The sequence below is a fragment of the Lolium rigidum genome, chromosome 5 (genome assembly GCF_022539505.1).
Source record: "Lolium rigidum isolate FL_2022 chromosome 5, APGP_CSIRO_Lrig_0.1, whole genome shotgun sequence".
In the NCBI taxonomy this organism is placed as follows: Eukaryota; Viridiplantae; Streptophyta; class Magnoliopsida; order Poales; family Poaceae; genus Lolium; species Lolium rigidum.
This window is the reverse complement of record NC_061512.1, coordinates 259,692,520-259,703,349: the sequence shown is the minus strand read 5'-3', so window position 1 is coordinate 259,703,349 and position 10,830 is coordinate 259,692,520. Positions and strand designations below refer to the sequence as shown.

Here is a 10,830-nt window from a genome sequence, read left to right as displayed (position 1 = left end):
TGACGATCAGGGGTGTCACAATTAATCTGTTCCACCTTTGTGTCCAAACTGAAGCAGATTCCAGGTGACGTATGTTGTGTTCAAATGCATGTTTAATGTGTTGCAGAGTTATAGTTTGTCTTCTTAGACATGACCATATAGACAACAGTGAGTATGGTTCTTTTTTGAAATGGAGACCTCTCTGAAAGACGACTACATCTAAAGGTATAAACGATGCCCCCCATAGGGGGCTTCACAGCGATTTGCGCTTCTAGACCGTCAGATCTCCCCACCTGTGTATCTTGTCCGTTCATTCTAGGCTGAGAGCAAGCGTGTTGGTTGGCTGCAGCGCGTGGGCGTTCTCCCATTGGTCCTCCCGCTAGCTAAAGCCATGCAACAGCCGTGTGTTACCCTCCTCTAACTGCGAATGGGTCCCACCTTTGGCCGGGTCCACTCGTCAGTCACTGTGGGTGGGATTTGGTTTGGTCGGGCATGTCATCAGCCCATGGAAAATATCTCCACCCGCAGGGGTAGATTGGAGTTTTCCTCACGCACTAGTGCCTGGACGACTCCTCTCCCAATCCCCTCACTCCTCGTGTTCCAATCCGCTAGCCTCCTCCTCCCCCAATCACCTCGCGTCGATCCCAACCGTGCCTCCTCCCCGTCGCCGCCGCCGCCCGCCGTCGATCCAGACCGCGCCCCATCCCTGTCCTGCGCGCCGTCGTGGTCTGGTGCTGGAGATGAGGACGAGGTTTGGCAGCAACGGGGCGCATCATGCCTCTCCCAAGCTTCTCCGCGAGGGAGATCATGGTCGTCAGTCCGTCGGTCCTCTCCTGCAGGCCTGCAACGATGGTGGATTTCCATGTCTGAGCTCCACCTCCACTCATAGATCGTGATGGGGCGCCATGGCGGGGGAGGAAGAGGTAGGTGCTCATGATGGGCACCGTGACGGGACAGAGGAGGTAGCTCCCGGAGGCCACGGTCCAGGGTGCCGCCGACCCTCCACCTGCTTCCTCTGCCAAGCAAGATGCTGCCTCGTCCCTCTTCTTCCTACTCCAACCCTAGCTCTCTTGGCATGGTTCGTTCCTTCCACGTGTGCAATTTTACTCCATGATGTTTGCACATCCATGGATCTGGAAGTACTAGATTCTGTAGCTTGCTAAAAAAATGATTATGCCTTTTTATCAAGAAAGATGGAGAAATAGTTAGTAAAGCTTAGTAGTTATACGCCATTCTGTGGCATGGATACATATATGTATCAGTTTTATTTGTGATTGATTTATGTAAACAAAAGATTATTGTTTTTGTTGTGTATGCAGTCTCCATCTGCTTAGGTAAGTTGAGAAAAAACTTCTGCAATTTTCTTGTTCATAAATTTTGTAAATACATATTTTGAGTACAATATTTCTTGCTGGGAGGAATGCTCTATTCTAGCCTATCAACTGATATTGAGTAGAATATTTCTTGCATGGAGGAATATTCTGCTCTATCCTATCAACTGATATGTATTTCCTGCTGAATGGAACCCAGCATGTGGGGAACCGCTACTGTTATCAAACCGTGATCTTACCGAGTCCGCCTACTTCGTTTCCCCTCTCACACAGCTCGCATCTGACCAAGACACAGGTAATCTCCTGCCTTTCTTTTGTTTATTCATCTTCAGGTCAGGAATTAGATTAGTTAATGCTCATGAATATGGTTCACCAGTTTCTTGAATTGGGTTGGAATAGGAGGACATGAGGAAACCAACAAGGAAGGGTGCTGGTAGCCTTGAAGTTGGCGTGCTTCTCCCCTCTTCCCATCCCAGAAGATTATTTTCAAAGCAGATAAACTATTTTTGATTCATATGCTTCTAATTTTACCCTTTGTTTTGGTTCAGATGTTTTCTGAAGGAAGAAGATGAAGTTCTCTGTTTCTATGTTCGAAGTGAATACATGTAAATCAAACGACATGATCTGGTATTGGGATGTGGTTTCTAGGTCTCATCTTATTGATATTAGCTCCTCCTCTTGTATGATTAGTTGTTTGGTCTTCCTGTTCTCTTGGGGAAACGCAGTATGGTGCCCCGCTGGTGGCCGGTGAAAGCAGTCCTAGCATAGAAATATATGATTTTATTGTCACTAGCATTAGTTTGCTCACATGTATTTAGCCTTTAGCTAGATATAAGTACATTTATTTGAATATCTATTCTTTCTTTTACTGAATACCAGTTTTACCTCTTTTGCAGATTAATTACTGGTTATCCTTCATTAAATTTTTTTGAGCCAATGGAAATAGAGAAATTTACTTCTATTGCCCTGATATGTTTCGACGCAACCGCTTTATTCCCAAATGTATTGTGGATTGCCGGGATGACCTTTGGATATGGTTATTGGCGGGGATGGCCTTTGCACATGGTTATGGCATTCTAATAATTACAACAAGAGCAATGCCATTGCCTTTTATATGGCTTTCTAACAATTACACCAGCCATCAGCATGAGGTTTCCAGAATACACGTGAGTCTCTCTCTCACTCCCATCTCTCCTGCTCATGTTTATCCCGTTAGTACATAAAAGCACTTGGTTAGTACCTTTGCTTTTTTAATAATGATTCATTATCTTGAGATGGCTGGAGAAATGGCATATAGTTTTTAACTATGCTTCGCCTAAGAATGTGATATATTGTCTTTATATAGCTGGTGGTTCAATAGCAGGAACCATATCAATCATATACTACTGATTTTAGTAATAAGAAAAAGAAGATTGCTATCTAAACATGCTGCTTGCAGTTTACTGTGTCATCACCCTTCAGTCATAGGCTGAGAATTCTAATCTACACCGCGTTAGTTCTTTCTATACATGTTGATACATATCTTAATTTATATATTATATCAAGTGTTTCTTAATATTACATGTAATACTTTGTTAATAATTTTAGTAAAAGTGCCCTAAACAATCTGGATAGATGTTGGTTTGAATGAAAACATGTGTAGTTAACCCCATATATTATTCACAGAAGTGTTCAAATCCATTGTTTTTCTATTTTGTTTTTTAATTCTCGACTACATGGGAGTGGTAGTTTCTAATTCTCTTTGTTGATTATAATATTAATAGTTCCATGGCTTTCTAATTATTACTGTAGGTTACCAATAGAGCACCAGTTGGTTTGGTGGAATCTACTGAAAATTTCTGCGCCATACAGTATGAGAATCTCACCTGGCGATGATGCAATATTATTTTGGAATGATGAGTATCCTTATGTTGCAGGAAAAACCAAATTGTTGTAGGATTTTCTTGTTTTCATAACAAAGACGTTAATTTGTTGAAAATGATTCTTTCTAAGCTAAATTAATGAAGACTTGATGCATGTTAATTCATAAATAATAGCAGTCTGAGTTGATTTTATATGTTTGAAACGATGATGCTTGCAGACCCTTATCTTTTGATGGACTATGCATGAAAGAATTTTTGATTACATTCATGGATTGAGATATTATTGATGGCTAACGATGCAAACCACACATTTCTGGTTTTAGTTATTTGTATAGACTCCAGTTGTTTCCAGTCTGTAGTGTTCATAATATCATTTTATTTTTTGTCATGTTTTTCTAAGAAGTGGGATGCACTCCTACTTACTCATCTAATCTCAAACAAGCTTGATCCTACTTTGGTTTGCTTGTTGTTGGGGTACACCTGGTTTTCGTAATGGTGAATCCATGTCGATTTTTGTCTTGCAGCTACATCTGATCGGATATGCACTTTCAGTCAGCTCATCCTTCCTTCCTTGCTACTGCTTGCATTTTATGGAGAGATGCAGGTATGATATCTTCCGCCTCCGTCATGCATGGCGGTCGCCTACGAATATCTGTGCCCGAGGTGAACCCTTGTCAATTCGCTGTAGTTTTCCTCTTTATATTATTCTGTGCTATACTTGAGTTATTGATGCTTCAGTGATTTTCCAAGCATAGTTTTCATTTGTTGATAGCTTGGTCCATGAGAAAACAGAGCATGGTGGATGTCAGTAAATGAGGTTAGCTTTTTATTGCTTTTGTTGTTGATTATGCAGCAATGTCACACCATCGCTTACAAATGTCCCTGGTAACACACGCTATAGTTTCTTCTGTAGGTGATAGCATGTGTAAGCAGTTTTAATTCTTATCTTTGAGAGGTTTAGACACCCTTAAGTAGTGGTTGATGGTACCTTTGTTTTGCTGAAAGGTCATGTGTAAGCAGTCTTTTAACTGAATTCCCAGTGGTTTATTTTCAGCAATCAGTGTATAAATGACCAAGTTTTATATTTATGTCTGAAGATTTTAATTCCCAAGTAAAATTAGGAACTGAGCTTGTACTGTTTTTTTTGTTCAGTTTGAATATGCTAAACTATCTTTATTTCTACCATTGCTGCACAATTAGCTGCCAGAAGATCAGGATCTGCCCTCACGGTATAACTAGGCAGCCGGCATCTGCGACGACAATTGCGATATGCATGACTCCGGTGGCTGCATTGCCTTCTATATGAGACAACTACTCTGCTGAAGGATGTATGCAATCTAAAAAGATGTCTCTCTTCACATTATTTGTGTAGACAACATATTAATATTCATGCATGATGCGTCCTTAGAGAAGATAGCAGCGGTTATTTCCGCTTAATTAATAGCAGTAAGTAGTCTAACTTCAATTCTTAATCGCATGGCCACTATTTTCTTAGTTGATGCCATGTAGCTTTATTATTACATACAGATGATATGGCATGCCATTGCTTTTTTTTGTCTCAGTTGTGGATTTACCAATTGTCGGGTCTTCTGTTTTGCACGCAGATGTTGTTCCATGTGTTAAGTCTTCCATTGATATGGATGCTCGGAGGCGTGAAATTCGTGTTGGTACGATCCCAGTTGGATATGAGGATGGGGATGGTACGTTTTATTTTCTAATGAGGAATATGCAAGGATATTTGACTAAAAAATGAGTATAAATTAAACTAGCAAACTTTCCAAGTAAGTACAGTTGGGGCTTGCCTATAGAAAAGCACACACAATTGTTCACAAAATAGTTTCGTGAGATGTCTACAAAGCTCTAATTTTTCCAACCTATTGAAGAAAACAATAAGTTAAAAGGGGTTAATGGATACATACCCACATGCTATAAGTGTTCAGAATTCTTCAATATCAACTCTAAGTGATGAGAGCATATAATTTTCTTGCAAACTGCTTGCAATAGAATTAGTCCTTTAGAAGATCTTCAAGTGCAGCTCTGAGTGATGAGAGCTAATGTTAGCTTGCACGCCGCCTGCAACAGAGCATATATATATTGTCAGTTCGGATGCACTAACAAACCAGAACTGAATTTGTATGTCAATTAATCTTCAGTTTGCACTGGAAACATGGTACTCTGGACTGTATAGTATGCCACATATTCACCTTAGTTTGATCCAATATAGATGCAACCGAAATTTATCTCTAGGAATGCTGCTATACTGTAGCTGGATAATTCTTAGGTGTTTCGGTCATGAGCGCATTCTGCAAATGTATTGAGTCAAATAATCAGAAACATTCTAGAAACTTTTACTTCTGAAGTAGCTTCGATCATTCAATGAGGTTATAAAATGGGATTGCTGAAAGAGTAGGTTGCATCCTTTTGACGTTTGCCAAATCATTAGACCATCTCCTTTCAGTACTAACTCCTGAAAAATTGATAATATTACAGTTGTTCATTTAACTATCTACTTACAAATTTTGCACCTTCGAGCAGATAGGAGATCATGCAGCCCAGGGCTCTCCGGTACTCCTTTTTCGGTTGAGAGAGGGGAGCGTGGACTGATTTGGTAGACGGTATGGTGGTAGGTCGGGGCAATCTCAACTGTTGTTGCTACAAGATGGTACCCACCTAGGAGCTATACGACCACGGATCTCCAGGTTCGTCGTCATCGACTAGCAATCAGCTACATACCCTTACTTAGGTGATCGCTTATTATTTAATTACTCGATTCACCGTTTCTTACCGTGATGTGTTGAGTGTCGCTGGCCTGACCAGCGATTTTTATGCGTGCTCAAGCTGTTGTTTTATATGCAAAAAACAATTGTGTGTGTGTGCTCAGGATACACCTTAATTAGATGTATCTATTTCTAAAGATGTAGAATGACGTGAGAAAGGAATACAAACTCTTCTGAAATTATGCTATTAGAGTTATAGTTACCTATCGCTAACTGTATAGAAAATGCACGCTTTGTTTGCTGTCTACATTTTATTTGTGTTGTGATTTTTAAAGACCATGATACGCATTGCCTATGTAGATGATTTTGGTGTTCCTTCCTTTGCTTTTGTTGCTCTCGGTAAAATTAACATCTGTTAATTAGTATAATATATTTCCTCCTATTTAATGGCTGTACATAATATATTAACAACTGTTTCTCGATCTATTAGTATAACAGTTTTTGACTGTTAATTATTTTTTCACCTATACATGTGTCTCACGGGATCGTGCGCCAAGGTGCACCCCTAATCCTGGACTCTTCGCACCAGCCCAGTACTGAGCATTACCACAATAAAATGTTCGCAGCAGCCGAATATGCTAGAAGTACAGGTTATATTGTCTTATGAATTGTCCAAGGAAGTCCTAAATTATTTATCTGTTGCTTGACCAATGGTTTGTCTAACTGAAACAGTATGGCCATGTGCCCATGTTGTTCCTTTGTTTACCAAAATAAATTTAACTTCCGATCACAAAATAAAAGAATATCCATGGATGTCCTCTTCTCTTTAATTATGTATCCTGATACAGCTACTGATAATGACTATTGATAAAATTGTTACGAACACCCTCTTTGGTTTATACACAATAGGTACAATCATATCTTATGGAACCGGTTTTACACTGACTTTTTTAGAACTGGTAATGAGTATATTTTTTCAAAGCTGAATGCAGTGCAGATTTGTAGGCTAATAAAAAAGAAAGGTATTGTTAGTTATATCGGTAATGTAGTGCCCAGAATTAGATGTACCATATTCTCATTAGCTTTGCCCTAAATGAAAAACTATTAGAAAGTTTTGTGTGTTACTTGATTTACAATTTTACACTCTTTCTTTAAAAAATAGTATCTCTTATGTCTTGCACTATTGTTCCTTCCTCCAGAGATAAAATGCAACTGCAGAGAAACATGCTAATAAGGAGTTTGATGGGACCCTTTCTTCCGTTGAAAATTGCTGGTCCACTTCTTGCTATTTTTTTCACTTTCTATAGTGTCTGACTTTGGAAGTTGTAATATCCGGTTATTGCTTGCATTTGACTATATTTGTTTGTGCTATTTGTAATGTAATTCATTCAGTTTACCGGTTATACATTTGGTAGCAAATTTGAATTTGCTAAGATATCAAAATATCTGATTAATTCATTTGGTTTAGAGTCCAATATCTTAGCGTGTAATGGAGTGGACTTAAACAACCAAAAGGGTCTTTTGTTGGTGGCCGACACTCTGTTTTTGTACTTATGAGTATTGTAGAGAGCTACAAGTGTTCCCCTAGATTAATATTATTCTTTCTTTCAAACTGTACATTTGTTTCGCAGCTCAATACGTACGCCAACATCGCACGATAAATGAATATCATAATAATGTCTGGCCTGCCTCCCTAACACCAACAAACAATGATACTAGAATGGATAACCAGTTGACATGTCGTACAAGTTTAACTAACACAAGAGGATCAAGAAGAACAGCCAAAGGTTGCAGGTAGGAAACCAGGAAAATATGTTGTGCATATTTAGTTATTTTTCTGGAATCTTTCTTCTTCCAGAAAAGTCTTCTGAAATGAACACAAAATTTCAGGAATTCGTCAGAAAAAGACTTTAGCATGGCATGGTGACACTGACAGATGGATCTCTTTGAAGGGAGGCTTTGCCAATTTCAGTATTCGGGTCATAGGTTTCAGTCAAATAATCTATACGAAGCTCCTGGATTCACTCAGAGAGCTGGACCGCATCACCTCCGTGCGGACGCGAATACAGCTAAGTGCTTATCCACAGTGTAACAGCGAGAGTTCAGACACATCAAGCAGCAACAGCAGCTAATTAAGCTAAGGTAGGAATCAGTCATTGACCTGTGCATTCCTCTCGTGAGATCGATCGAGCAGCACCCTCACCACACGGCTATCTGCGCGCCATCGCCTCCTCCTCCCCCGGCGTTCACAAGCATGGACAGGAGCGTCGGCACGACGTCCAGCTCCGGGAGCACCTGCTTCATCCGCTCGGCGGACAACGCCTGAAGCAGCCTAACTCCCGACCTCTGCTGCCACATCGCCTTCTCCTGCTTCATCTGCATCTCCCGACCTCTGCTGCCACCTCTGCCTTCTCCTCCCATGAGCCCCCGAAGCTCAGCCGCTTCACCACCCTCCGGCCTCCTCGTCGTCGCCCCATTGCTTCCCGCCGCGGCAGCCATGATGAGATGTGGACATCAATCGATCGAGGAGGTGAACGAGCTCGGGGGAGACCGGGAGAGGGTGGTGGTGGTAGGTAAGATTTTTCTGGCGTGAAGAGAAATGTGTTGGGCTAGGTTCGTGTCTTTCAGCACACGTGTACACTAGCACTACGGTGGTCGTGAGGCCTGGGGACACGTACAACACGAGTATGCTGCCGGTGCAGCAGTGAGCGGCGATCTTTACCGGCTGTACGTGGCCGTGTTTGCCGTTCTCACTAATGGAGGAACAAAATAAATACCTGCTGCGTAAACTAAGAGCATATCCAATAAAGCGTTAAAATTAGTGTTGTAAAACCGTTTTAGAGTGTACGTTTTTGGGTTTTAGCACGCAGCTGTGTTGCAGTTTACGAGGTGCGCTAAATTTTACGATACCGCTTTTTATCGCACACTAGAGCCGCTTTTTGGAGTGCGCTGTAAAATTTACTCCGCACGGTTGTATTTAGCGCGTCTGCTTGAGCACACGACCCGCCCACGCGCGTTAAATTGGCGGTTTTTACCGCGCGGGCATGTTTTAGCATCTCTGTTGAAGATGCTCTAATTAGGTTTACATTTCATCTTTTCGTATGTAGTGGTGTTCACTCTTACCAAATTCTCAGGAGAAGCAACTCTTTCATCGAAACCATTTGGTACTCTAAACTAGGGCTATGAAAAATGAAGATCATTACCTGCAAAATCAACGGGGCAAAGGAAATCTCATACAGGGAAAGTGAATCCATGAAAGCGTCTGTTTTCTTTTGATCTGAATGAAAGCCTCGCTTCTTTTATCTTCCCCTTTTTCCAAGTGTGCCTTCTTGTACTGAAACTCTCCGGGTTTTTTCGTAGGCGAAGGCACGAGTCGACACAAACCCTACAGCCGCAAGTTCAAATGTATGGTTAAAGCACTGAGAATCTGGTCCTAGGGATGCTTTCATTTGCCCCGTTGTACTGAAACAGTTCAAAGGCTTGGACGCTGACACAGTTTGGAACCATCATTTTTATGAACATTTAAGTCTTGAGCTTTAAGCTTAAATATGCATGTGACATTCTAGAAAAGCATTTGGAGAAAATGAGGTAGAATTGCCTCTATTAGATAAAGAACCAAGGTACACAATCACGATTTTTTTTTCGATAAAGGATCATAGCCCCAGCCTCACACGTCTTACTTTATTAAAAACAAAGTATCAAGTCTTAAAAGATCGAAAATCACTTATTACACTCATGGAAACGAAAGGGTCGATACATGGATCAACCAACTAAAAATCCGGCTAACAGAAAAGCTATGCATTTGCTATTCTATTAATTGTATCGAACCTGTGTTAACCTCTTCTATTCTTACCGATTCTTTCATTTGCCCCGCATTTAACTGTTGGTGGTGCAAGTACCAATTATGTTTTTCTCGGTGCTGCTTATGTAGATATTGCTTTTGTTGTTCCTTTCTTACTTCTGTTCCGTTTGACATAGCCATCGAGTGTTTGCTACTATAATATATTTCTCTATTTTGCTGGTTATATATGAATGTTCCTACTTTTTTGAAATATAAATGTTTCCTACTTCGTTTGTAATTTCGTGTGCTTTATCCTATGATCATTCTAATGACTTCGTTTTCTAAAACCTAAAAGTATACAAAGTGTACATGAGCATGAGTTTTACGGGGTCGTGCGCCAAGGCGCACATTTAAATCTAGTTGTTCCTTATTCTTGGCTTGTTCAGGAGCATCTAGCTTTCTGTATTCCTTTATGGTTTTGAATTTTGTATACAGAACATGTATGACAGTCCGCTTCTGAACTTTGACAGCTTTAGGATCATAAACATAAGAGCTTTAGGATGCTACTCTTTTCTATGCACGATATGAAAGCCTGCTGTTGTTGCTTCCACCATTCAAGTTTAAGTTAGAAATAAAAAAAAAACTCTCTCGAAAGGTATGTCTCTCATAGAAGTAGTGGATTTTCTTTCCGAAGTTGTACCATGTTTAGATAGGAGGGTTCAAGTATATAACTATATATTGGTAATTTTTCATAAAAATAGAATTCTGCAGATGTCCATTTCAACTTACCGTGTTATTTAATGGAAGTTTTGCTCCTAATTCTAAGCTACTAAAATCTGTAGAACTCATTGGGCGTGCATAATTGGATGTATCACTCCTAATCTGCTTTCTCTTAATTGTTCTGCAAGGATAGCTCATGTTTCGTCTCTCTAGAAAAAACATGTGCATAAATCATTAATTTTAGTTTGAAAGTGTAAGTCTTGACTGAATTTCTTTGCACACAATGTAGCTACGCTACTGAAGATTTGTCACTGCATATGGATTCTCAAAACAAACAGTAGAACTGCACTTTTTCTTCATTAGAAAGGTTTGGGAATTGCAACACAAATATTTCCTGTATTTCCAGCTGTTAACAATATATATTCTCCTCAGAATAAGCA

At 40.2% G+C, this 10,830-nt stretch overlaps 2 long non-coding RNA genes across 13 annotated transcripts; one reads left to right on the top strand and one right to left on the bottom strand.

Annotated features, from left to right (window-relative positions):
- Positions 1 to 644: 644 nt before the first annotated feature.
- On the top strand, positions 645 to 7,506 carry LOC124652400. 12 transcript variants are annotated; one of them, XR_006987699.1, is made up of 10 exons: positions 645 to 1,057; positions 1,436 to 1,605; positions 1,710 to 2,476; positions 3,102 to 3,160; positions 3,697 to 3,835; positions 3,928 to 3,989; positions 4,373 to 4,500; positions 4,777 to 4,872; positions 5,708 to 5,871; positions 7,089 to 7,506. It is a non-coding gene; the product is annotated as an uncharacterized LOC124652400 (long non-coding RNA). The 12 variants fall into 12 exon arrangements; XR_006987707.1 differs by lacking the exon at positions 3,102 to 3,160 and having other exon boundaries at positions 650 to 1,057; positions 1,859 to 1,937; positions 2,207 to 2,476; XR_006987702.1 differs by lacking the exon at positions 3,102 to 3,160 and having other exon boundaries at positions 651 to 1,057; positions 1,710 to 1,915; positions 2,207 to 2,476.
- On the bottom strand, positions 4,465 to 8,467 carry LOC124652401. The gene is made up of 3 exons (XR_006987709.1): positions 8,051 to 8,467; positions 5,377 to 5,475; positions 4,465 to 5,245 (listed from the first exon to the last, which is right to left on the bottom strand). It is a non-coding gene; the product is annotated as an uncharacterized LOC124652401 (long non-coding RNA).
- Between the last annotated feature and the right edge of the window lie 2,363 nt (positions 8,468 to 10,830).